Source organism: Nipponia nippon, unplaced genomic scaffold, assembly GCF_047370975.1.
Source record: "Nipponia nippon isolate SJK-2023a ecotype South Korea unplaced genomic scaffold, ASM4737097v1 scaffold_26, whole genome shotgun sequence".
In the NCBI taxonomy this organism is placed as follows: Eukaryota; Metazoa; Chordata; class Aves; order Pelecaniformes; family Threskiornithidae; genus Nipponia; species Nipponia nippon.
This window is the reverse complement of record NW_028262343.1, coordinates 3,323,456-3,348,723: the sequence shown is the minus strand read 5'-3', so window position 1 is coordinate 3,348,723 and position 25,268 is coordinate 3,323,456. Positions and strand designations below refer to the sequence as shown.

The following is a 25,268-nucleotide window of genomic DNA, read 5'->3' as shown; positions in this document are numbered from 1 at the left end:
TGTTCAGTGGCACCCACACACATCATTTCATTCCACCCAGAAGGAAAAAGCTTGATCTTTCTTGACAGACCAAAAGCCCAAACTTGAAATGACTCAGTTCTTCATTGAGCACAAAATTAAGTACTTTTGCTTTTGGGGGGAGGGGATTATTTTTTTTAAGCGACCATAGTTAAGTGTAATCTTGAAATAGCAAAAAGAAGTATGTCACTTTTAGAAACTGGCACAGGTCCCTTTTTTCTTCAATTGCCCCAAGATCTCATTTAGTGGAAAAAAATGGAAAAAATAAATTATCTTCCCAAATTTCTCTTGGCCTTTCTCTTCTAAGTTTCCCTTGGTCTCACTAGGTTGCAGCAACAATCAGGTTTATTGTTTCACAGGACATTTCTTAGGCATGTGTTCTTCTTACCACATCACATTTTCATTGATACTACTGCTAACACTCCAATTACATTTTTTTCCCCAGAGCTCTACCCTTTTAGATACTCTGATTTTACAATTCAGGTCTTCAAGAGCATGCAATATTTAAGCAAACAGAAATACAGGCTTTGCAAGACTCCTCAAAAAAAAATTAACTAGCTTAATACACATTTAGAACTAAAAGAAACAATAAATGTTTATATATGTTTTTATGTCTTGATTTTCTCACCATTTCTGCATGTTTTGGAGGGTTTAAATAAGAGCCCTTTCAAGCCCTATCCAAGAACCCCATATCCTCCTCCGTATGGCTTCTCTTTTCAGTCAGAGTCTCTGGGTTTGGGTCTATCCTTTCTGAGACTTTAGTTTCTCTCTCCTTCAGCTGCCCCTGCAGACAAGCCAGACTCCAACTCTGCTCTGGTTAACAGTCATTTATTTTCACCATTCCCTTGAACAATCCTAACCAGTTTCACCAGGTGTTTTTTCTTCTCCAATTTTGTTTTTTAGTTAACCATGTCCTGTCTTTACAGCAGGGTAGTAGCCATCTCTTTGTGCGGTGGTGCTCCACTTGAATACATGAACATCCAAGTTTAACAGCCCTCATGCTGACCCTGATGGGATATAGTAATGTGTATTTTCACAACTAATGGAGACACGATACATTTTCACACATAATAGAGTTCAAATGCTGACATCAAGACACCTCTTGGCCAAACCAAATACCACTGCACAAGACTGACAAGCCAGGGATTAATTTCCAGTATGTCAAGACCACAGGCAGATCCACATGCATGTAAGGTCATGTCCTAGATATGCTTCTGCATGTATAGGTGAGGCAGGAGCCGCCGATGTAGCAGGATACTTGTCCTTTCGGAGGGCTCCTTTGAGCCAGGGGTCCTGCCAGGGTGCCCAGCCTGGGCAGGGGTGCCCAGGACACCTGGCACCACCAGCAGCCAAGAGGATGCCACCAGGTACAGGTGCTTGAGACACATGTTGAGGAGGTGCTTGGTGGGGGCCAGCTCAGTGAATTCAGCAAAGCCTTACTTTACTGCATCATACAGCATATGAAACTACCATAAGGCAGGCTGCATATATCTTATACAAATTTAAGGACAAAAAACACTTCCTTTAAACGACAGTAAAAGTAAAAGAGAAAACCTGAGTATGGGTTGTGAAAGCAAGTCACAAAAAATCTCTGGCAAATCCCTCTATAGCATACATGCATATCATTTTTAAATCTCAGTTTTACTCATGGTCTATATGCCTGTGCACAAGGAATCCATGACTTCCCTCTTCAGTGTAATATTGTCAGGTATAAAGTGTCACATACAAAAAAACTGCAGTTCACTAAATGGGGAAAAAAGGTTTCTATAAAACAATACGATGCAAAAACACAAAGCTTCTTTTCACATCAGACACCCAAGACAGACACAAGGGAGGACCCACAGGGGACACGCGCCTTCCTGCACCCGCAGTTGAAGACTAACCACGATGTTTTGGGGACAGCAGACTGCAAGTGGCAGATGCCTCAGTGAGGGCAGCTGAATCCCACCCTGAAAGACCATGGCCAAAGCCTAATCCCTCAGGGCTCTTCCATCGGTAGAGAACACCCCCCGCCGCTTCCTGCCCCCGCGCCCCAGCAGCGGTTCCGACGCCCGCGGATGTTGCCAGCCCCGCCTCCCGTCGGCTTCCCATCCCCCTCCTGCAGCGGCGGCCGGCCGGCCGGCCGCGGAGGATGAGGCATCCCCGCGGCGGGGGAGGCGGGCCGCGCCGCGTCTGAGTGCCCGCGCTTGCACCCCTTCCCTCGCACGGGTGCGGGGCCGTGCCCGTTCCCCCGCTCCGGCACAGGGGAGAAGTACAGCGGGAAGGCCTTGGCTGGCGGCGGAGTACCTGGGGCCCGTGGATGTGCCCAGCGCCCGGTAACGGCCGCGGGGGGGCGGCCGCTCCGCTGGATGAGGGGTGCCTCGGGCGAGCCCCGGCCTCGGGGAACTGCCCGTCGCCGTCCCTCCCGCTGGGGAGCAGCGAGCATCGCCCTTGAGCCTTCCGGGGGGGGGGGGGGGGGGTGTAGGAGCCGGCGGCCTCCTCCGCGTGAGGCGCAGGGTCGCCGGGGAGGGGGAGAGGGGCCACTTCCCCGCAGCGGGTCCTGGGCCCGGAGAGCGATGGCATGTGCGTGGTCGCAGATGCAAACTGCCCTCTCCCCTTTTGCAGGCTGACTCGGTATATCGTCCTGCTGTGCTTCACCAAGTTTTTGAAAGCTGTGGGGCTGCTTGAATCCTACGATCTTCTGAAAGCGGTACACCTTGTGCAGTTTTTCTTTATAGTACAGCTGGGGTGAGTGCGCTGAGGGTGACGCCTTGTCCGCCGCCGTAACGGCACGCTTTGTCTACAGTGTTCTTTGTCAGCATCAAGCTTATACATTGCATTGTGTTATTATAGATTAATCGAAGAGGAGAAGGCGGCGTAGCGGTGAATCCAGGAAATATTCTGATCATAGCAGTGTTTTTCTTTCATATCTATACTCACTATAATTTCAGAAACTTCAATGAATTTGCTACTTTAAAATATTACAACGGTACTGATCATACTGACACTCAGGAGTGTCCAAATTTTCTTAAGAAACGTATAGAAGACAAGCTTTCTTCCTTATAATTTGTATTCCTGTAGTTCTTGTGAGCTTCAACTACTATTTTTCCCTGATTGAGAACTAAAGAGTAGAAACTGATAGCGAGCACCATACTCTTTTTCCCCATCACTTATTCTTGATCACAGTTTAGAAAGATGCATGCTGCTTCTTACCATTTCTAACAAGACTGTGTATTCAGCATTCCATATGTGAAGAAGCCTTTGGGTGTATGTATCTCGCTAATAAAAAACATAGTATTATTTCTCCTCAAAACTTCTAAGATCAGTTATTTTGATTTTTGTAAATCACAGATAGACTTCTCATTAGCTATTCTTGAAAACCTTGTATGTAAAATTGAGCAGAACTGAAGTTCACTTGTCATCAACATACATAATGCAGCAGGGAAAATACAAACAGTGAGTGTGATCAATGTGGCCTTTTAGTGAAAAAATGTAGAGGAAGCAGTTTTGTTATCTGAGCCTGATATGAGGAGAGACCTAGTTATTTAGAGCTGGTTTGAATAAAAAGCTGACTGCTAATACACTAATAGAGAAAACTTTCTACTTTTAACAGGTCTGCATTTTTTATGGTTTTGTTTCAAAAACCATTTTATTCTGGAAAAGTGATAACCAAGCATCAGGTGAGTTGACATATGTAATAGTGATTCACATCTTTGTAGATATTCTTGACAACATGGCTCTTGAAGAAAAATGAAAGCGGAACAAAGGTTACTCCATTTGGAAGATGTGGTTGCAACTTCCAGAAGTGTGTAACTAACTTTGATCTAGTGCACTGTAAAAAATGATCAGCATTTTTAGCTTTTGTCAACTTCTTTTGAGAATATCATGAAAATATTGGTCTTTGGCTCCATGCAAGCATCTGTTTTGAGGACTGGATTTTCAAAAAGAGCTTAGTCTACTTAGCTGACTTTGTCATTTTCAAAGGGCAATTTCTGGACTGCCAGAATGTCAAAGTGCTCCAGTCATGCCCCCCACGACTGGTGCGTTGTGATGAGGGGCTAGTCTAACTGCTCTTCAGACCTGTGTTGAGTTCCCAGTCTCCCGAGAAGTCCGAGTAGGGTGTTGTAGAAGTCACTTTCTAGCTCAAATGGAATCCAATACATAGCATTAGTAGCAAGGCTTGCTAAAGCCTTAGGCCGCAAGCTGTGAACTTTCACCTAGATATGCTGACTGTAAACTGAATTTTTACTTAGCTACATGAAGGAAGGCCCTGAAACCTGTGCAAACCAGAAAGATAAGGTAGCCACAACTGTCAGCAGAAGCTGCATCCATTAAAATAAGAAAAGGAATGTCCTGCCTGGAGACAGGGAAAGGATCCAATAAGGAACAAGAAGACCCCAGACCCAAATATTGCTATTGGACTGAACTGTCACATGAGGGGAGGGGAACTTAAATTGTAAGGGTATAATTGCCCAGGGATTTCTTTGTTCGGGGTCCCTCTCCGGAGGCACCCAGCTCAAGCTGTTTTTCACCGCTGTACCACTGAATAAATTCGCCTGGCGTACGTCATGTCGGAGACTCTGCTTCGGGGAAACCTAGGGTCGAGCCTGAGGGGAGAGAAAGCACCTGAGGGTGAGTGTGTGTGTGTGAGCAAGGAGTTGAAAAGGGGCACCCGTCAGCTCAGTGGAGCTGTCCGCTGTGAAGGGACTCCGGTCCTAGCAGTTAAAGTCTCAGGTGGTGTGTGTGCAACTCCCTGGATGGTGTGTGAATGCTTGGGCAGTAGCTTCTTTAACAAGGGCTCAGGCTGAAACCTGCTGCTTTGTAAGAAATACATTTTCTTCACCTGTTCCATATTCATTTTGTTTTTATGTAATTGTGTGTGCAAAAACTTGATACATGCACAATGTTATCAGTGTATGTGTTAAGTAGAGAGAATCTGAAGGATAGCCTCAGAAATATTCCAAATGTTAACTGCTTTCATGATTAGACATGTATGGAATAAATAGCATCTATGATTTGTGTTTGGAAAAATCTGTCCATTTATGGTTTCACTTTTGCTAAAAAATTTAAAATTCTGGATTTTGAATATGTGATGTTTGTCATAGGCACTTTGTCTTGTTTAATGTATTTCCAAAATTAATTACTTTTCTTCAAAAACTTGCATTTAAAGTTAATAATTTATTGAATAGCTGAATTAGAACCTGCTTCCTGAAGAAAGAATTTAACACATGCATAAATATTTGTAGACTTAAGGTCTTAGTCTCTTTGTCTTGGATGTTTTATCTAGTTCTATATGTGTTCATCAGATACATACAATAGATTATAAAATAAACAGCATTTTTGACAGTTAAACGGACTTGAATTTTTTTCAGCATATTTTTTCAGGCTTTTCTTTCAAGAGGTCTCAGATTGTACCACAGAAGTACTGTGGTAGAAGAGAAATAAAAAATTCTGGTTAATAATATGTCCAAACAAACCTAAGCTGCCTGGCAAAGTAGGTAAGAAGAAGATAATCATACTCTAAATTTTGCAGAACTTGCAGAGCATATGTTTTCCCCTCTATTTCTACAGCTACTGTGCTAAAATAATGCTAATAATGGGGTGTTTATTTTGAAACTCTGGAGAAAATGATAATGAAATACCTTTCTTTTGTAGTGGATCAACATTTTTAAGCATGCTGTTATGGGATGTATCATTGCACTCTTGTGGTTTTTTTGGCCTTACTCTTTGTGGACCCCTGAGGTAAATATATATTTACTGTAAAGAATGTTTTATCTTTTTAAGCTAATATTTTTTGTGATCTTTCCCTGTCATGCCCCTTTTTTTGTTTTGTGTCCGTCAGCCCATGATGCCAGCCTCTTGCTTTATTTTTTGAAATTTTAAATGAACCTTTATGCTTTTTCCTGTGAACTCTGTTGTGCTTGGGAAAAGCTACACATAATTTTCTGTAGAACTTGTAATTTTCCTCATTCATTCTTTGACAAGACACCAGTGAAATTCTTGATAGTGCTTAAACTATTGATGTGAGTGATACAACAAGATCACTGACTATTGTACTGACTGTGGTTTTCATAGTTTCCCTAGTCTCGTTTATGTAACCCTAATTGTTTAGTTAACTGTTTGAAATCCATGGCTTGACAGCTAGTGATAGCAGCTTGTATTCCTGTGCCAGGTGACTAGAATTCATTTCTGCATTTGTTGCAGGGCACTGCTTTATCTGGTTGTTTGCCTGTGCTGTGTTGGAATTGGGTAGCGTTAGTGCATATACTCAGAGTAAAATCACTTGTGCTGTTTGTTAGCTGTACTGACTGAATAACTATAAAAGAATAACATTAGACTTCCAAAAATGAAGGTTAACGTATTAGAAAAGCATCTCTCATTAGAGAGAGGAAGGTAAAGCCTTAAATTATATATTTTTATGAAACTGAAGCTTTATCCTCTACACAGGAGAAAAGGCATACCTAAGAATAATAGGATTTCTTTAAGAAATATTGTAGTATCTTTCTGGATGCTGGCAGTCTTCCCAAACAGAACCAGTAACATGGGCCCTAGTAGGTTGTATTTCTATGCGGAGAATGGCAAAAGCATTTGGTAAACTTGACAGTAATTATTACTTTTGTGTTCTGCTCTGGAAAGCTGTCGATATAGCTTGTTAGTCAGCCTTTGCTATCTGAAGGAGATAGATAGTGTGCAAGTCAGAATTTCTTATTTTCAGCAATTAAGAGGTTCTGAGGTTGCATAAACTACTAGACCATCAACACCTCAATAAACAGGACGTAATACAGCAGAACAGAGCCAGAAACTTCTGGGAGCCAGAAACTTTGGTTTAGAGGAGGTATTGTAATGGGAATAATAATTCCATCTTGAGCAAATTAGTATCTTGTTGTGTTACTGGAAGAAATTACAATTTAAGGTAATCTATAAATGAATAATTTTAATCTGTTCCTTGAGTTAAGAAGGTCTTAGTTTTGTGATATGTCTAACTGTCACCAGCTAGATTTATTGCTGGTGAAGGCAAATAGATTTGCAATTATCCTTTGAATTGTTTAAACTTGCTGTTGAAATCACAGGATAAATCTTTAACTGCTGCTTCATTGAATTTTAGCTGAAATAATCAAGCTTGCAAGGAAAACTCCTTGTAAACAGCCATAAGTGTTTATTTCACTTTTTTTTATAGGACACTGTTGCTGTTTGAGCACAGTGATGTGGTTGTACTATCATTCCTTAGTGTCTTGTTCACAAGCTTAGGTGGAGGACCAACAAAGATATTTTAAAATGTATTTTACCAAATGTAAAAAATACTGAATGCTATAAATACAAGTATCTCTACCCAGAATAAACAGTTTTTCGGAACTATGTTCATAGAAACTGTGTGGGGTTTTTTTTTTTTAATTAGTGGCGAAATTATAAGATGTACTACTTGAAATAAGAAATATGACATGAAGAGAGAAACAGTAGGTGAAGGTGTTTGAGATCCATGACAGACATTTGAGAAGTTTTTCTGTTTGTAGGTGAAATTTTAGCAATTTATTTTCTATGGAAATATTTTCCTCTTTCCTAAATTTTAAGGATCTGACGAACCTTAAAGCTCAGTTTGCTTACTTCTGCTTTCCATGATCTTCTGCTACCTCTACCTGTTCTTTGCTACCTCTACCTGTTCTTTGGTTTTAATAAATAAATAAATAAATAAATAAATAAATATCATCAAATTAAAATCTTCCTTAATTTTTTTATTTAGCTGAGGGGCATCATAACAGTGCTCTTACCCATGTTCTCTATACAATCATTGCTTTCCTGGGTGTTGCAGATCACAAGGTAAATAATTTGTATTTTAATAGGTTAATATTTATCTAAGTTTTGCAGGTAAGAATTTCACCAGTTCAGAGTTAATCTAAGACTAAATAAAAACCAAAAAAGTTCAATACCCCCACCCCAAATTGGAACTGAACTAGCACTGTAATTTTTACATCTTGATTAAGAGCAGCTTCAATTTCAGTTGAACCCAAACTGGGACTGAACCAAACCACACAGCAAGCCAAACAATACAATATTCAACTTATATAGCTGATAAGGACTTTGCTGTAATGTGTAACCTAAAAAGTCTCATTAAAATTATCATAAAGTACTCCATTTTATCAGTGTTCTGGATGTTCATAATGCATTGCATACAAGCCATTTCTTGATCACTTTTAGGGTCTATGTTTTGTTGCTGCTGCTTTATCTTTCCCCAGTCTTTCCTTTACATTAGACACTTGTATTTGAAGACACAGATTCTGATACGTCTGATACTTTCAGTAGTATAGTCCCATTATCATTGGTGGGATGAATAACCGAGTATCAAAATCTTACTGTATGGGATTGACCTGGCTGATGGAGTTGTTCTGTTAGCTTAGTCTTGTTGCTAAAGTGGCTGCACTGGAGGGGGGGAGATATCTGGAGCAGCTGAGAAAGTATTAATATCAAAATAAATCAAATGTTTGAGAGACTGGTTAACTGTGCACAAAGTGTGATCTAAGGGGGATTGTAGGAATAAGTGAGATTGTGTTTTACTTTGACGAGATGCAGCTGTGCCCTTGAGGCTTGTTACAGGTTCGCAGGAATGCAGCTGTGGCCTTGAGGCTTGTTACAAACAAGTTTGTGAAACTTGGAGGCAGAAAAATAAGGATGAGATTGGATACATCCCTGAAAGAGGAATTCACGTGCACCAGCTTGAAGAACCAATAACTAACGCTGAAGAGACGCGTGGACGCAAGACAGTAGCCAATGAAATGGGTTTTGCTTGCTCGTGAACACTAGATCATATTATAAAAGGGATAGATTGTAAAAATAAAGGGTCTTAGCTTGTCTTCGCCTGAACTCATATGCGGAGTCCGTGTCTCATTCCCTTCAAATGGTGACCCCGATGTGATCCGGAGGAGGCAGCGCTGCAAGTAGTGTCCGGAGGGAACCCCAGCTGAATGACTCAAGCTGACGGCAGGACCGCGGCTTTAATCCTGGGACCTCACCTTAAGAAACAGGTGAGCAGCTGGGCAGTAATCATGGGAGCTAACATATCAGCTGAAGAAGAAGCTATAGTTAAACTTTTAATGCAGCTATTAGTGAAAAGAGGAGTGAAGTATGACGCATATAAAATAAAATTATTACTGAAGTTCTTACAAACGCAAGGGGCTCCCTCTACAGTCTCTGCAGTATTTCATGTGAAAACTTGGGAACAGGCAGGGGAGACAATTTGGGAGGCGGCGTCCAGAGGGGACACCACTGCCACTGAAGTCATGACCACTTGGCGATTAGTGACTGAGACCTTGCGCTAATGGCAAGCTGAAAAAAAAAAAAAAGGCAAAAGAAAAAAAAAAAGGTACAAAACGCAGTCGCTCAAGCGGCGCAGATAAGGAATGATGAACTGAGTGAAAGCAAGCCCCAAGACAAGGAAGCTCTTATAGACTTGGGGAAAATTAAAAGAATGAGAACTTGGGTGAAACAAACAAGGGAACAGGACTCAGACCGCCTCCCCCAAGTTCCATTCCAATGAAGTCCACTCCGTCCTGTCCCCCGTGTCCGATGCAGCTGCCCGTGCCGCAGGCTGTACCACAGCCTGAGCGAGCCTTCGACCCCCGGGATCGGAGGGAGCAGCTCCGTAGGGAAGCGTTGAAAGATGGAGAAACCGCGGGGTTCACGTTTCCAGTGCGGGTACAAGATAATAGCAGCCATCCCCCCCCGCGCCGCCGCTACCCTCCGCGCCGTTTTCTCCTTCACCTGCTCCTATGCCTTCAACGCCTCTGCTAGACCTTCCGATCCCTGCAATCAGTACCCCTCCACTTCCCCGCCCGCCCGCCCCGGCCCCTGCTGTGTCGGAACTCGTACCGCCTTTCTCTACTGCTCCTGATGCTGATACTCCACAAACCCATAATCAATTGCCACCCGAGGAATGGGGGGCATCAGCCGCTGCTACAAGGTGGCAAAAGATTAGACACCAAGCATTGCAAGCGGAGGATACAGCTTTTTGTTCAGCGATAGCGTGTCCCATCATACGCAGCAATGCAAATGTCCCCGATGAGCATGAACCTTTTGGCTATAATCTTTTAAAAGATCTACGACAAACAGTTGCCGCGCATGGACTGGGTTCTCCTTTTACACAATCCCTGCTACAGGGAATATTTACAAATGAAATAGTACCATTTGATATATGCACGCTTACTAATCTTATATTGACCCCAACGCAAAAGGTGATCTTTGAAAGCACCTGGCGTACCGCCTGTCAAAACACTACAATTATCAATATGCAGCGACAACAAGGCGACCCTTTACAAGGGGCAGGACTCCCACAGCTTATGGGGGATCCACCGCTAAATCACCCAACGTTACAGGCACGATTATGACCAGAGATATTAGCACAAGGCAGAGACCTTGCTTTACAGGCATTACTAAAAGTGCCAGATGCCGGAAGAGCGACAAAATCATTTACATTAATAAAGCAAGGGAGAGGAGAGGGATATATCTCATTCTTAGATCGTCTTAAAGAGGCTTTGGAAAAACAAATCGAAAACGCAGAAGCAAGAGGGGTCCTACTCTTAAAATTAGCCTTTGAAAATGCGAATACGGACTGTAAAAAAGTGCTTTTGCATCTAAAAAATCCCTCCTTAATGGACATGATAGAAGCTACCCAAAAGGTGGGGTCAATGTCCCATAATATGGAAACATTAGCTACAGCTTTTGCCGCCGCAATGAAAGTACAGAAATCATGTTTCTTCTGTGGAAAAACTGGACATCTTAAAAGAGATTGCCCACACCTAAGAAAAAGATACGACGAGCTCTAAACAGATATGGACTTGAAATAGCCCCTGAAAAAGTGCAAAAAACTGAGCCTTGGAAATATCTGGGCTGGAAAATCTTGCAACGAACAATTGAACCTGCAAAAACAAAAAGGGGGAACGCCAGGAGCCACTCCAGCAGACAGACTAAGTAAAGCCGTGTATGTGTTAAACTACCTGAATATGTCTGAAAATAATATTCCAGTTATTATCTCTCATTTTCTGTCTCTTCAATCAAAAGATTTAATAGCCACCCCCACAGAGGGCTTGATTGGAGTCGGCGGCCTTTCTCAAACCTTTCAAAGCACCCACCTGCTCAATATCAATACCCAAGAAAGGTCTACATTTACTGTACGGCCATATGTGACAAATTTGCCCATGAGCCTGTTGGGGCGAGACGTAATGTCCCAATGCGGATTCACCTTAAATTGCCCTGAAAATTTTCAGTAGCGGCCGTTGATGAGCGACCGACAATGAAACTTATTTGGAAAAAAGAAACACCCATTTGGATAGATCAATGACCGCTCCCCAAAGAAAAGGTCGCTGCCCTTCAAGAACTGGTCAAAGAACAACTTCAACAAGGACATATCACTCCTACAACCAGCCCCTGGAGTTCTCCTGTATTTGTTATAAAAAAGAAGAGTGGAAAATGGCGACTGCTACATGACTTGAGACAAATAAACGAAGCTATGGAAGAAATGGGAGTGCTCCAACCCAGCTTGCCCTCGCCAACAATGATACCCCGAAATTGGGACATAATCATAGTAGACTTAAAAGACTGCTTCTTTACTATCCCACTACATCCTACGGATGCACCGCGTTTTGCGTTTTCGGTACCAAAAATTAACCGAGGCGAGCCAATGGATAGATACCACTGGACTGTCCTGCCTCAAGGAATGAAGAATTCTCCAACGATCTGTCAAACATATGTGGCTAAAGCCATACGTCCTGTACGACTAAAATTCCCGGAAATGTATATCTATCACTATATGGACGACATTTTACTAGCAGGCCCCACGAACACCATGGTGCGTGAAGCACTACCTGTTTTAAAATATGCATTGCAAAGCAAAGGACTGCAAATTGCACCAGAAAAAATTCAAATGGAAGCACCATGGAAATATCTTGGGTGGAAAATCTTATAACAAAGTATCCAACCTCAAAATGTGATCATTTCAGCAGACATAAAAACCTTGAATGATGTACAAAACCTATTGGGAAACATAAATTGGATTAGAGCGCAGTGTGGTATTGATAACTACACATTAACACCCTTATTTGAGCTACTTAAAGGAGATACCGATATTAACGCACCATGCCAATGGACGACCAAAGCAAAAAACGCACTGAGAATCATAAATGAAAAACTCTCACTGCAACAATGTCACCGACGACTTGAAAATTTACCCATACAATTATATATCTGCAACCAAAAACAACAGCCTCTAGCAATCATCGGACAATGGGAGAACAAAGGAATAGACCCTCTCATAATGTTGGAATGGGTGTTTTTGCCACATCAACCTGCGAAAACCCTGGCTACTCGTATCGAAATGTTCGCCGCCTTGATAAAAAAGGGCAGAGAACGAATTGTAGAAATGGCTGGAGAAGAGCCTCATCTCATTGTCCTTCCTGTCGTAAAGGACTACTTAGACTGGTGCTTACAAAATAGTCTAGAACTTCAAATGGCCTTAGCAGGGTTTAGTGGAAAAATTGGTACTTATCACCCCCCCCTAAAATGTTCACCTTTTACAATAATGTGAAAATTGAAGAGGCGCCACTATACCAGTGGCAACGGGTTAAGGGTCAAACGGTGTTCACCGATGGCTCAGGGAAAACAGGAAAAGCAGTCATCACATGGCAAAAAGAAGGTCAATGGCAACACAAAATAGAACAAATTGAGGGTTCACCTCAATTAGTCGAGTTGCACGCCATTACCATGGCTTTTAGAGAATGGCCTCTAACTCCACTAAATATTGTATCAGACTCACTATATGCTGTAGGAATTGTGCAACGCATTGAAAGGGCACAACTAAAACATATACTGAAAGAAGCCTTGTTTTTGAAGTTTAAGGAGCTATTATTCTTAATAGAACAACGAAAACATCCCTATTGTGTAATCCACATTAGAAGCCATACAAACTTACCCGGGTTCATTACAGAAGGAAATGCACGAGCCGATTACCTAACGAACATTGCATTACATACCCCAGTACCAAACACACTTTCTCAAGCTCAATTATCGCATCAATTTTTCCACCAATCTGCCAAAGCTCTTGTGAAACAATTTGAAATCTCTATGGGGGATGCAAAACTTGTTGTGCAAACATGTCCAGACTGTCAACAACAACCATCCCGCCCATTGTTTGCGACAAACCCTAGGGGACTCTCCTCCCTTCAGCTCTGGCAAACTGATGTGACTCATGTACCCGACTTTGGTCAGCAGAGATATGTTCACGTTTCCATAGATACCTACTCCCATGCAATCTGGGCCACTGCAATGACAGGTGAAACTAGCCGGCACGTACAAAGCCATTTCCGAGCTGCCTTTGCAGCGCTTGGTATTCCAAAAGAAATAAAAACAGATAATGGCCCTGCATATGTCAGCCATGCGACACAAAAATTTTTCCATACATGGGGTATCACTCATAAGACAGGGATACCCCATTCCCCCACAGGACAAGCTATTATAGAACGTGCACACAGAACCTTAAAAACTCTATTGCAAAAACAAAAAGAGGGGGAAGCTCAGGAATCTCCCCAAAACAGATTAGGAAAAGCTATATATGTACTAAACCATTTATTGCTGCCTTTTCAACATGAAGATGTCACACCCATAGTCAAACATTTTAAAGCTATGGAGTTGGGAATGGCACATATATCACAGGAGAAGGCGATGGTAACGATGAAAAATTTAAATACTGGGTGTTGGGAAGGGCCATATCGGCTACTAACTTGGGGCAGAGGGTATGCTTATGTCTCAACAGATGTAGGACCTGAGTGGGTACCTGCAAGGTGCGTAAGACCGGCTCTTACATCGGATAACAAGAATGAGCAGCAGAAGACACTGAACTCTGAGAAGACTGATGGGGAATGACTTATCAGATAACTCCGAATTAATCCATAAAGCAATCAAAGATTTGAAGTTAGCAAATTAAAAGTCAGTGATGGATTTGATTGGCTGAATCACTTACTAACAAGTTGTGGAATTGGCGGGTGGATAATGTCTCTAATCAAAATGGGTTTTTTCTTGTTACTAATATTTTGCGCTATAATAATGATAGTTTCTTGTCTAGTGTCTTGGGTATAGAAAATGCTATAGAATATGATTAAACAAGCTTTTGTGATAAAAAAACAAAAAGGGGGATTTGTAGGAATAAGTGAGATTGTGTTTTACTTTGACGAGATGCAGCTGTGCCCTTGAGGCTTGTTACAGGTTCACAGGAATGCAGCTGTGGCCTTGAGGCTTGTTACAAACAAGTTTGTGAAACTTAGAGGCAGAAAAATAAGGATGAGATTGGATACATCCCTGAAAGAGGAATTCGCGTGCACCAGCTTGAAGAACCAATAAGTAACGCTGAAGAGACGCATGGACGCAAGACAGTAGCCAATGAAATGGGTTTTGCTTGCTCGTGAACACTAGATCATATTATAAAAGGGATAGATTGTAAAAATAAAGGGTCTTAGCTTGTCTTCACCTGAACTCATATGCGGAGTCCGTGTCTCATTCCCTTCAGGGGATGGGATGCTGTGTGTGGATTATCTTGTGATTCATTTATAGAACAATTTTGAAAAGAAAATATTGTGAAGAAATATGGTATGGTGCAATTAAAGGTAAGTGAATGAAAAGGTTGTGAAAGTATTAGAGGCCAAGGTGACATGACAATTTTGGGGTTTACGTATGTTTTCAATGCTTTTTTTTTATAATGGGAGATGGGAAACCGAGTTTTGTGTGATTTTTATTTTTCTCCATATGCTGTTCACTACCAATTTGCTGCTGTTGTATACCAATTAACATTACTGAGTTTTAAATTTCAAGTCATATTAGGCTATTGTGGATAGTGCTGAGGTATAACCATGTATGCTGTATTACTGTTTTGAACTAGAGTAATAATTAGAGGAAGTATCCTGTCTTTGCTTTTTGTTGATAAGTTAAGGAAAGCACATTCATTTTTTTTCATATAAGTGTTACTTTGTTTGGAGTGAGGTATTTAGCTCTTAAGAAATGCTAACGAGATCCCTGTTTCCAGGGAGGAGTACTGCTTCTAGTACTGGCATTGTGCCGTAAGGTTGTTTTTCACATGGTTTCCTGAAAACTATCCGTGGATGTAGGTGGAGCCAAGCATCTTCAAGCTTTGTCTCATTTTGTTTCCGTCCTTCTGTTGTGCTCATGGATCATTGTCCTCTCTGACAACAGAGGTAAGATAGCAAGTACACATTAACAAAAATAAATCGTTTTTTGTAATGCTTCTGCTTGTGAAGTGCAACTTAAGTCTTTTCTTTAAAATATCTTTAAAACTACCAAAGTTGTCATCTTTATTTTTCTAGTAAGCTCTGTTTGAAATTTTTCCTCTATATTTTGATGTATATCTGTGTGATACCTTAATTTCCTCTTTTATGCGATAACTTTATTTCATCTTTCTAGCTTCAGATATTATATCCTGGATTCATATACTAATGTTGCACAAGTATTAATGACTGTATAAATACAGGGATCTTTTTTTTCCTGAGGAGTAGATTATTGTAATTTAAAGATGTGTTCATTATGCCTTCCTGCTTAGGGAGAGTAGACCACTGCCACAAATGTGGCATTGCACATAGCATTGCTTTTAAGTACATGAAAGTATTTAAAATAAGCTACAGTAATGCATATTAGCTGTATGTGTCTTTCTATAGCTGGAATGTTGGTTTTATATGATAAATTGAAAGTATAAAAGTATTTATGTTTTTATGGATTGATGAAAACACTTGTAATGAAAGCGAACTAGATTTAATGCTGTATATACAAGCATCTAATGATGAACAATCCTGTTTAAAATGTATTTTTTGTTGCAGAGTAGAGTCTTGGTCTTCTTTCATCATGCCTTTCATAACAGTCATCTTTGTTCTTGTGATCCTGGATTTCTATGTGGAGTTCATATGCTCTGTCAAGATGGAAGCTTCCAAGCGTGCTCGATATGGATCCTTTCTTATTTTCATTAGTGCACTGCTTTTTAGCAACTTTTGGACACATCCAATAACAGACCAACTTCGAGCTATTAACAAGCCACCACACCATGAAAGCACAGAGCACATTCTTTCTGGAGGAGTGGTAGTGAGTGCTGTCTTCTTCATTTTATGTACGTTGTCTTATTTATCTTTCAATAAATCCATTGTCCATGTGACTGGGAAGCCAATCAGAAAATGGATGTGTGCAAAATTCTTTTGGATGAGCTTTTATGTATTCATTTGAATAAAAAGGGCCTGTAACTTTGTGCTCCTTTACTGTCTACAAAAAAAGAATGTAATAGATCTGTTCTGTTGTGGAAGTGATGATCTAATCTTACATAGCAATGAAATCTAATGATAAACCTCAAGATGAAATTTATAATCGCTTTGCTTCCTGCAAATTTCATGTAAGCTTTGATTACTGATAAAACACATTATAAAATAGCTGTGAAGCTTAGAAACAGCAACAAAAACTTCAATACTTTCCTTGTAGCTGCCAATATTCTGTCCTCCACCTCCAGGAAAGGGCAGAAAGGCACCCTTATTGGCTATTCCCCTGAAGGCACTCCTCTCTGTAACTTCATGGGTGATGCATTACAGCATATCTCTGTCATTACCCCGGTTTATTAAGGAATCACTGAAACAAATCTCTGAGGAGTACGATTCTAGGCAGATCTTCTATTTCTTGTGCCTAAATCTGATAAGTGCATGAGTTTTTTTCAAACCCAATCACAGTAGTACATACATAGTACAGTAAAAAGAGTTATTCTTTAAAAGTTCCCATGATTGATTGTTTCTAAAGTGACCCTTGATACAGTAGTTTCATTAAATGGAATGTTAAAATAGAAGATTCTTATGCTAATCTTACAGTAAGTGGCAGGTCAGTTTGATTTGTTGTCACAGTGCAGCACTGGTTCTATGTATAACTATTATACCAGTAAGTAAATACTTGTATAATGACTGGAACAGTAGGGTCCCATTCAAGATTGAGGTATCTTAACGTTACCAGCAGATAAGCCTAATAAGGCCTTCAATGATGGGGACAACAAAATAGTTAAGAGTGGGATTGCGTAATGTCATTTTGGAGTAGGCTGGTTTTATTTCTAGCTTCTCTCTGTCTCAAATAGGAAAAGATCATGCAGTAAGCAAGATTGATAGAACATCATTTGTGAAGATCTCTCTTCGTTCTTTGGCAATTATCCAAGAAAATAGGGGGAGAAACTTGAAGTATCCATGATAACTTTAAGGAATTCCATTATGGAATCTGAAAGATGGGAAAGAAAGTTTATAGGCAGACCAATTAATAAAGAACAGTAAATCATACAGGGAAAATGTATGTATTAAAAATGTTTCCTTGTGTACCCTTCTCAAAACTAATTCCTAGGATTTAAACAGTCAACTAGGTTAGGTCAGCCCATGCCTTGTGTCAAAACCACTTCCACTAAGAAAAAAAGATGGGTTATTGTCACAGGAGACTCTCTTCTGAGGGGAACAGAAGGCCCAATATGCCAACTGGACCCACTTCTTAGGGAAGTTTGCTGCCTCCCTGGGGCCTGGGTTAAAGATGTGAAGAGAAAACTTCCTACCCTGGTACGGCCCTCGGATTATTATCCATTATTGATTTTTCAGGTAGGCAGCAATGAAGTTGTAATAAGAAGTCCAAAGGCAATCAAGAGACACTTCAGGGCCTTGGGACAACTGGTTAAGGGTTCAGGAGCACAAGTAGTGTTTTCCTCTGTCCTTCCAGTTGCAGGGAATGATGTTGGAAGAAACAGGAAGGCCCAGCTGATCAATACCTGGCTCTGAGACTGGTGTCACTGGCAGAATTTTGGGTTTCTTGATCATGGGTCAGTCTACATGACACCAGGCCTGCTGGCAACAGATGGGATACACCTTTCTCGAAGTGGGGAAAGGATCTTTGCAGAAGAGTTACCAGGGCTCATCATTGAAAGAGCTTTAAACTAGATTTGAAGGGGGAAAGGGATAAAACCAGGCTCACTAGTGATAAGCCATGGGATGGCACGCCAATGTTTGAGGGGCGGTGTGCTACCAAGGTCCTTCAGTCTGCTCCACGATGTACTGAGTGCACTGGAGCACATTTGAAATGTCTTTATACTAACGCGTGCAGCATGAGGAATAAACAAGAGGAGCTAGAAGCTTTGGCCCAGTCCCAGAGCTATGACATCATCAAGCACGTTGAAAATAACTTCTTGGTGCAGGTACTAAGGGAGCCGACTAGGAAAGGTGCTCTCCTAGGTTTGTTGTTTGTAAACAGAGAGGGACTCATGGGCAAAGTGGTGATTGGTGGCTGTCTTGGTCACAGTGACCACGAAGCAGTTGAGTTTCAAATTGTTGGCGACAGGAGAAAAACTGCCAGCAAAACTTCGACTCTGGATATGGGGAGAGCAGACTTCAGGCTGCTGAAGGAGCTAGTTAGTAAGGTCCCCTGGGAATCTGCTTTTGAAGGTATTGGGGTCCAGGAACGCTAGTCACTTTTTAAGAGCCATCTCTTAAGAGTGTGGGAGCAGGCAATTCCAAAGTGTCAGAAGTCAAGCAAGGGGGGCAGAGTTCAAGCTGGCCAGCACTGTGAAGGACAACAAAAAGGGCTTTTTTAAATATGTTAACAGCAAAAGGAGGATCAGAGATAACATTGGTCTGTTACTTGATGAGGTTGGTTATCTCATAAATAGAGACACAGACAAAATGGAGACGTTTAATGCCTTCTTCACCTCTGTCTTTAACACCAATTACAGGCCCTAGGACCCCCAGAGCCCTGTGTTGGAAGACTGTGACTGGGGGGATTATAAACTCCCAGCTGACCCGAACTTGTTAGAGACTTGCTGCTCCAGCTGGATGCACATAAGTCTATGAGGCCCAATGGGATTCATTCCACGGTACTGAAAGAGCTGGCTGATGTCAGTGCAGGACCTCTCTCCGTTATTTTTCAACAGTCTTGGGAATCTGGAGAGGTCCCAGTCAACTGGAAGCTGGTAAATGTTGTCTCAGGTTCCAAGAAGGGTAAGAAGGAAGCCCCTGGTAATTACAGGCCTGTCAGTCTCACTTCAGTGCCTGGTAAAATTATGGAGAAGGTTATTCTGGGAGTTATTGAAAAACACTTGAGAGACAACGCAGCCATTGGTCACAGCCAGCATGGGTTCATGAGGGGAAAGTCCTGTTTAACTAACTTAATTTCCTTTTATGACAAGGTCACCCATCTAGTTGACCAAGGGAAGTCAGTAGGCGTGGGTTTTTTTGGATTTTAGCAAAGCTTTTGATGCTGTCTCTCACAGTATCCTTCTGGACAAAATGTCCAGCATACAGCTAGACAAGTCCATAATACAATGGGTGAACACTTGGCTGACAGGTCAGGCTCAAAGGGTTATAGGAAATGGGGTTACATCAGGCTGGTGGCTAGTCACCAGTGGGGTTCCCCAGGGCTCAATTTTAGGACCAGTGCTCTTTAATGTTTTTATAAGTGATCCGGACGCAGGAATCGAGCGTACATTAAGTAAGTTTGCCGGTGATACTAAACTAGGAGGAGCTGTGGACTCCCTTGAGGGTAGAGGCGCCTTACAGAGAGATCTGGATAGACTAGAGAGCTGGGCAATCACCAACTATATGAAATTTAATAAGACCAAGTGCCAGATTTTGCACCTGGGATGGGGCAATCCTGGTTATACATACAAATTGGAGGACGAGAGGCTGGAGAGCAGCCCCACGGAAAGAGATCATAGAATGCTTTGGGATGGAAGGGACCTTTAAGATCATCTAGTCCAACCCCCCCCTGCAATGGGCAGGGACATCTACAACTAGATAAGGTTGCTCAGAGCCCCATCTAGCCTGTCCTTGAATGTTTCCAAGGATGGGGCATCTACCACCTCTCTGGGCAACCTGTTCCAGTGTTTCACCACCCTCATTGCGAAAAATGTTTTCCTTGTGCTCAGTCTAAATCTACCCTCCTTTAGTTTAAAACCATTACCCCTTGTCCTATCACAACAGGCCCTGCTAAAAAGTCTGTCCCCATCTTTCTTGTAGGCCCCCTTTAAGTATTGAAAGGCCGCAATAAGGTCTGCCCGCAGCCTTCTCTTCTTCAAGCTGAACAACCCCAGCTCTTTCAGCCTTTCCTCATAGCAGAGGTGTTCCATCCCTCTGATCATTTTTGTGGCCCTCCTCTGGACCCGCTCCAACAGGTCCCTGTCTTTCTTGTACTGAGGACTCCAGAGCTGGGAGTTTGGGTTGATGGCAAGTTAAATATGAGTCAACAGTGTGCCCTGGCAGCCAGAAGGGCCAACCATGTCCTGGGGTGCATCAAGCACAGCATAGCTAGCCAGTCAAGGGAGGCGATTGTCCCCCTCTACACTGCACTGATGCAGCCCCACCTCAAGTACTGTGTGCAGTTTTGGGTGCCTCAGTATAAGAAGGACATCAGTCTATTAGAGTGTGTCCAGAGGAGGGCGACCAAGATGGTGAAAGGTCTCAAGGGCAAGACTTATGAGGAGCAGCTGAGGTCACTTGGTTTGTTCAGCTTGGAGAAGAGAAGGCTGAGGGGTGACCTCGTCGCAGTCTACAACTTCCTCAAGAGGGGCAGCAGAGGAGAAGGTGCTGATCTCTCTGGTGAACAGCGAAAGGACACATGGAAATGGAATGAAGCTGCATCAGGGGAAGTTCAGATTGGACATTAGGAAAAGGTTTTTCACTGAGATGGTGGTCAGTCACTGGAACAGGCTCCCCAGGGAAAAGGTCACAGCACCAAGCCTGTCAGAGTTCAAGGAGCGTCTGGACAACACTTAAGTCATATGGTTTAGTGTTAGGTAGTTCTGCAAGGAGCAGGGAGTTGGACTCAGTGATCCTTATGTGTCCCTTCCACCTTGAGATAATCTATGAACTAATCTGTGAAGAAAATTTTTACAGAACAGATGTATAGACAGCATTGCTTTTACACTAATAATACATCAGATCAGAGTTGTTCTATTGTTTAATGACAAAATGCTTAAAATTTTGTCTGTACAACATTAGTTTAAAATTCTAAATGAAAACAAGTTTACTCATGTAGAGGGTTTTCTTCTTAGGTCTAAGGCCTTGGGAAGGTCAGTTCAAAAATGTCTCTTCATAGACTTGGAATGTATCACTGTTTTGTTGGAGGAGAGAGCAATTGGTCTAGAAATACTTTGACCAATACCTTTAAAAACTAGCAAGTGCCCTATGAAAAGTTTCCCGCTAGCTACCAAGACATTAAATTACAATTTAATCTTCGAGGAAAAATTGAAACTCTTATTTTAGGCTTTCACTTTTGTGGAGCTTTTTTATAGAGTATGGACCAATAGCCTTGGTCTTATTTATGATGGATTTCACATGCTTTTTGATTGTTCTGCATTAACAATGTTGCTTTTTGCAGCTCTGATGACAAGATAGAAAGCAACTTGCGTATTTTCCTATGGGTACATATATTAGGTTGTTTAAGGACTATCTGAAAATGATTCTACTTATTTTCAAAATGTTCTGCTGTAAAGATACATTCAGGATGTTTTAATGGTGGATGCTTTTGTGAGTTTTTTGCTATGTCTCTTTTTGTCCATTTGTCCATTTGTGTTCATGCTATTCCCCTCTTACCCCAGCCAAAAAGTGTCTGAAATGTAATTTTCATTTATCTCTACAAATAAAACTTTATCACTGTGAATATTATTTAGAAATTGCCTCACTCTATATATGTATATCAAACAAAAAAATATATGTTGAAAGTCAGTGTTTATATGAGGATTTCACTTCTGCTGACATAATAAAAAATTGTATGGTTAAACTGCATAGCAGTTTAGCAGTTTGAAGCCCTAAATGTGCAGTATATATAAAAAAAATACTTACATTATTATAGCTGTTTACTATTGGTGTATGGACAATTGCAAACTAGCTACCTGTTGGTCAGAAATAAATAATCCAGAAATTAAGGCATAATTTTTGTGGCATTGAAGAAAAAAATCAAAGCAATCTTAATGCTATATTAAATGTATTATAACTTTGAAATTTGTTCAGAGTACCTGTTCTTCACTCTCAAAAGCACATATACTTGCTTTCAGGTATGGACATGTAGAAACTCTCTCTGGATTTATTAATGGCCTCTTCCTGATGGTAATTGCTTGCTTTGTCTTCACAGAATCAGTAGCCAGATTAGTAGATCCTCTAGACAGATACAAATATGCTAACTGTAAGTTTTGTCATACTGTTTGAATGTTGTTTTGCAGTTAACGGTTCATTTATGTTCATCTTAATTAAAAAAGTTAAGGAGACTGAAGTTGCATGCTCAAGAGATCTAAACTGTGCCTTGACTTTTAACATATAATTCTAGTTTTAAAATCCAAACCACATCTAGTTTTAAAATATGAAAATATATAAGGGTGAATATAATTTCATTATAAAAGTTAAATTGTTTTTCAAAGATGTTGCAGCTCTACTCTTTTTAGATAGTGGTCTTTCTACAATAAAAGATACTAAGGAAGTAATCTGTACAAGACTAAAATTGGTTCTGCTGTTATATATACCAGTGTCAATTATTACAGAAAAGCTTTTGTACTAGTCTGAGAAACCTCAAAAATCAGCCAGAATTCATAACATTATGCTGAGTGTGTTACTATGGCATTAACCATCATGAAGCTGTGAGTAGCTACTCTAACTGCACCTGTGTCACATTACCTTTCACAGCCTCTTCAGAGGCTCCCCACTTAAATTTTCAGGCTTCCATCCCTTTCTTCCAAAATGCAATAGTTTGTTTTCTTCAAACTACATTTTTTTCAGTTATGAAATTCTGAAAGTTCAAGCCTTCATTTATCACGTTTCTGGCTTCACTCTTCCCAACACACATGAATTTGTGCTCTCCTGCTCTTCAGTAACAAAGAGATTTTAATGTTGGTAAAATTAGAGATGTGCATTACTGGAGTCAAGACCTGATTTCCCCCCCCCCCTTTCTGATCTTCAGTATTTCCTGTTTTCACTACCAATTTTGTTTTTTGGGGGGGTGAAGGGGTCACCCCCTCTACATGAGTACAGTCTGCATAGCCAAGGAAAGATCTAATAGCCCCCAAGTAGGACTTGCTTAACTCCTTTATTAACTGGAATTACTCTCTTGCACTTTGCTAGTTCAAGAGAAGAACAGAAAAATATGCAGACAGATAAAAAGCACAACCAATAAAGCAGTAGTTGCTGCCTTCAGTTAACTACAATTTTAGATGAGTACATGTCCTAAATATTCCTATGGTTTTGGGTTTTGTTTTTGGTTTTTTTTTTTTTGCTAATGAAGGATAGGCAAAGCAAATCTTGTATTCAAACCACTTTGTCTCTTTTTGAAACTAAATAAAATCAATCTCCCCTTCTTAAAACTAAAGTTGCTACCTTGCCCCAATTTGTGGATGTGGTGGGCTGACCTTGGCTGGACACCAGGTACACACCAAGCTGCTCTATCACTCCCCCTTCTCAGCTGGACAGGGGGAGGAAAAAAATATGACAAAAAGACTTGTGGGTCAAGATAAGGACAGGGAAAGCTCATTCACCAATTACCATCATGGACAAAACAGACTCAACTTGGGGGAAATTAGTTTAATTTATTACCAATCAAATTAGAGTAGGATAATGAGAAATAAAACCAAATCTTAACACACCTTCCCCCCATCCCTCCCTTCTTCCCAGGCTCAACTTCACTCCCAATTTCTCTACCTCCTCCCCCCCACCGAGTGACACAGGGGGACAGGGAATGGGGGTTGCAGTCAGTTCATCACACATTGTCTCTGTTGCTCCTTTCTCCTCACACTCTTCCCCTGCTCCAGCATGGGGTCCCTCCTATGGGAGACAGTCCTCCACAAACTTCTCCAACATGGGTCCTTTCTACAGGGTGCAGTCCTTCAGGAACAGACTGCTCCAGCGTGGGTCCCCTACAGGGTCACAAGTCCTGCCAGAAGACCTGCTCCAGCGTGGGGTCCTCTCTCCACAGGGTCACAGGTCCTGCCAGGAGCCTGCTCCAGCACAGGCTTCCCATGGGGTCACAGCCTCCTTCAAGGCTCATGCACCTGCTCTGGTGTGGGGTCCTCCACAGGCTGCAGGTGGATATCTGCTCCATCATTAACCTTCATGGGATGCAGGGGGACAACCTGCCTCACCATGGTCTTCTCCAGGGCCTGAAGCACCTCCTCCTTCACTGACCTTGATGTCTGCAGAGTTGTTTCTCTCCCATTCTCACTCCTCTCTTCTGGCTGCTGTTGCACAGCAGTTCCTCCCCCACACACACCCCCTTAAATATGTTATCACAGAGGCACTACTGCTATCACTGATTAGCTCAGCCTTGGCCAGCAGCAGGTCCGTCTTGGAGCCAGCTGGCATTGGTTCTATCAGACATAAGGGAGGCTTCTAGCATCTTCTCACAGAAGCCACGCCTGTAGCCCCCCCCCCCACTACCAAAACCTTGCCATGCAAACCCAATACAGTGGATACTAGATTTTGCATTTTGGTTGTGGTTATTGGGTGGGTTTTTTGGGAAGGTTGGGGAAAATCGGATTTGTTTTGGAAGAAAATTCCTTTGAAACCAGCTTGTATACTGAGAGTCTGCTGATGAGGAATACACATTAGAATAATCCTTTTGTTGATGCTAATGCTTCCGCAGTTTTCCTTCATTAGGTATACAGTGTTTCCAATTACCATGTTCTAGAGAATAAACTTGAACACCTGTAGTGTTGTGATGTTAAAGGGTTCCCCCTCCCACTCACAGCCAGTCTTTGTTGGAGGGCTGATCATAAGCCTTGTTGGTATCTGTGTCTTTAGCCATGCACACTCCTATGGGGTTTCTCATGGAGGTTGTCACTCATATGATCACAGCCATGGGCATGGCCATTCCCACAGTGACCATGGACACAGCCATGGATATTCCTACAGGTCTTCTTGAAGAGGCATAAATACCAACATGAGAGGCAAGTACAGATTGTTGAATCATAAGTGATGTATCTGATCTTCAGCAGAATTTGAAGACTTTTCAAAATCAGACCCAGTACTATGCATCATTCTTCAAATCTCTCTCCAGAAGTGATCTGACAACCATTTAATGCAGTATATGTGAATTTATCAAACTGTTTCTTCATTAATGAGTTTAACTTCAAGAAGCATAACTTGAAACATTTCTTTGCATAGCTTTCTCAGATGTGGGTAATACCCAAGGACCAGTAAAAAGCATTAATCTACAGTCTTCATTAACATTAATAAACAGTCATCATAAACCTTATT

The 25,268-nt window shown here is 41.6% G+C and overlaps 1 pseudogene; it reads left to right on the top strand.

Moving 5' to 3' along the window:
• The first annotated feature begins 2,153 nt into the window (after positions 1-2,153).
• On the top strand, positions 2,154-24,987 carry LOC104012521 (proton-coupled zinc antiporter SLC30A5-like; annotated as a pseudogene).
• Positions 24,988-25,268: the final 281 nt, after the last annotated feature.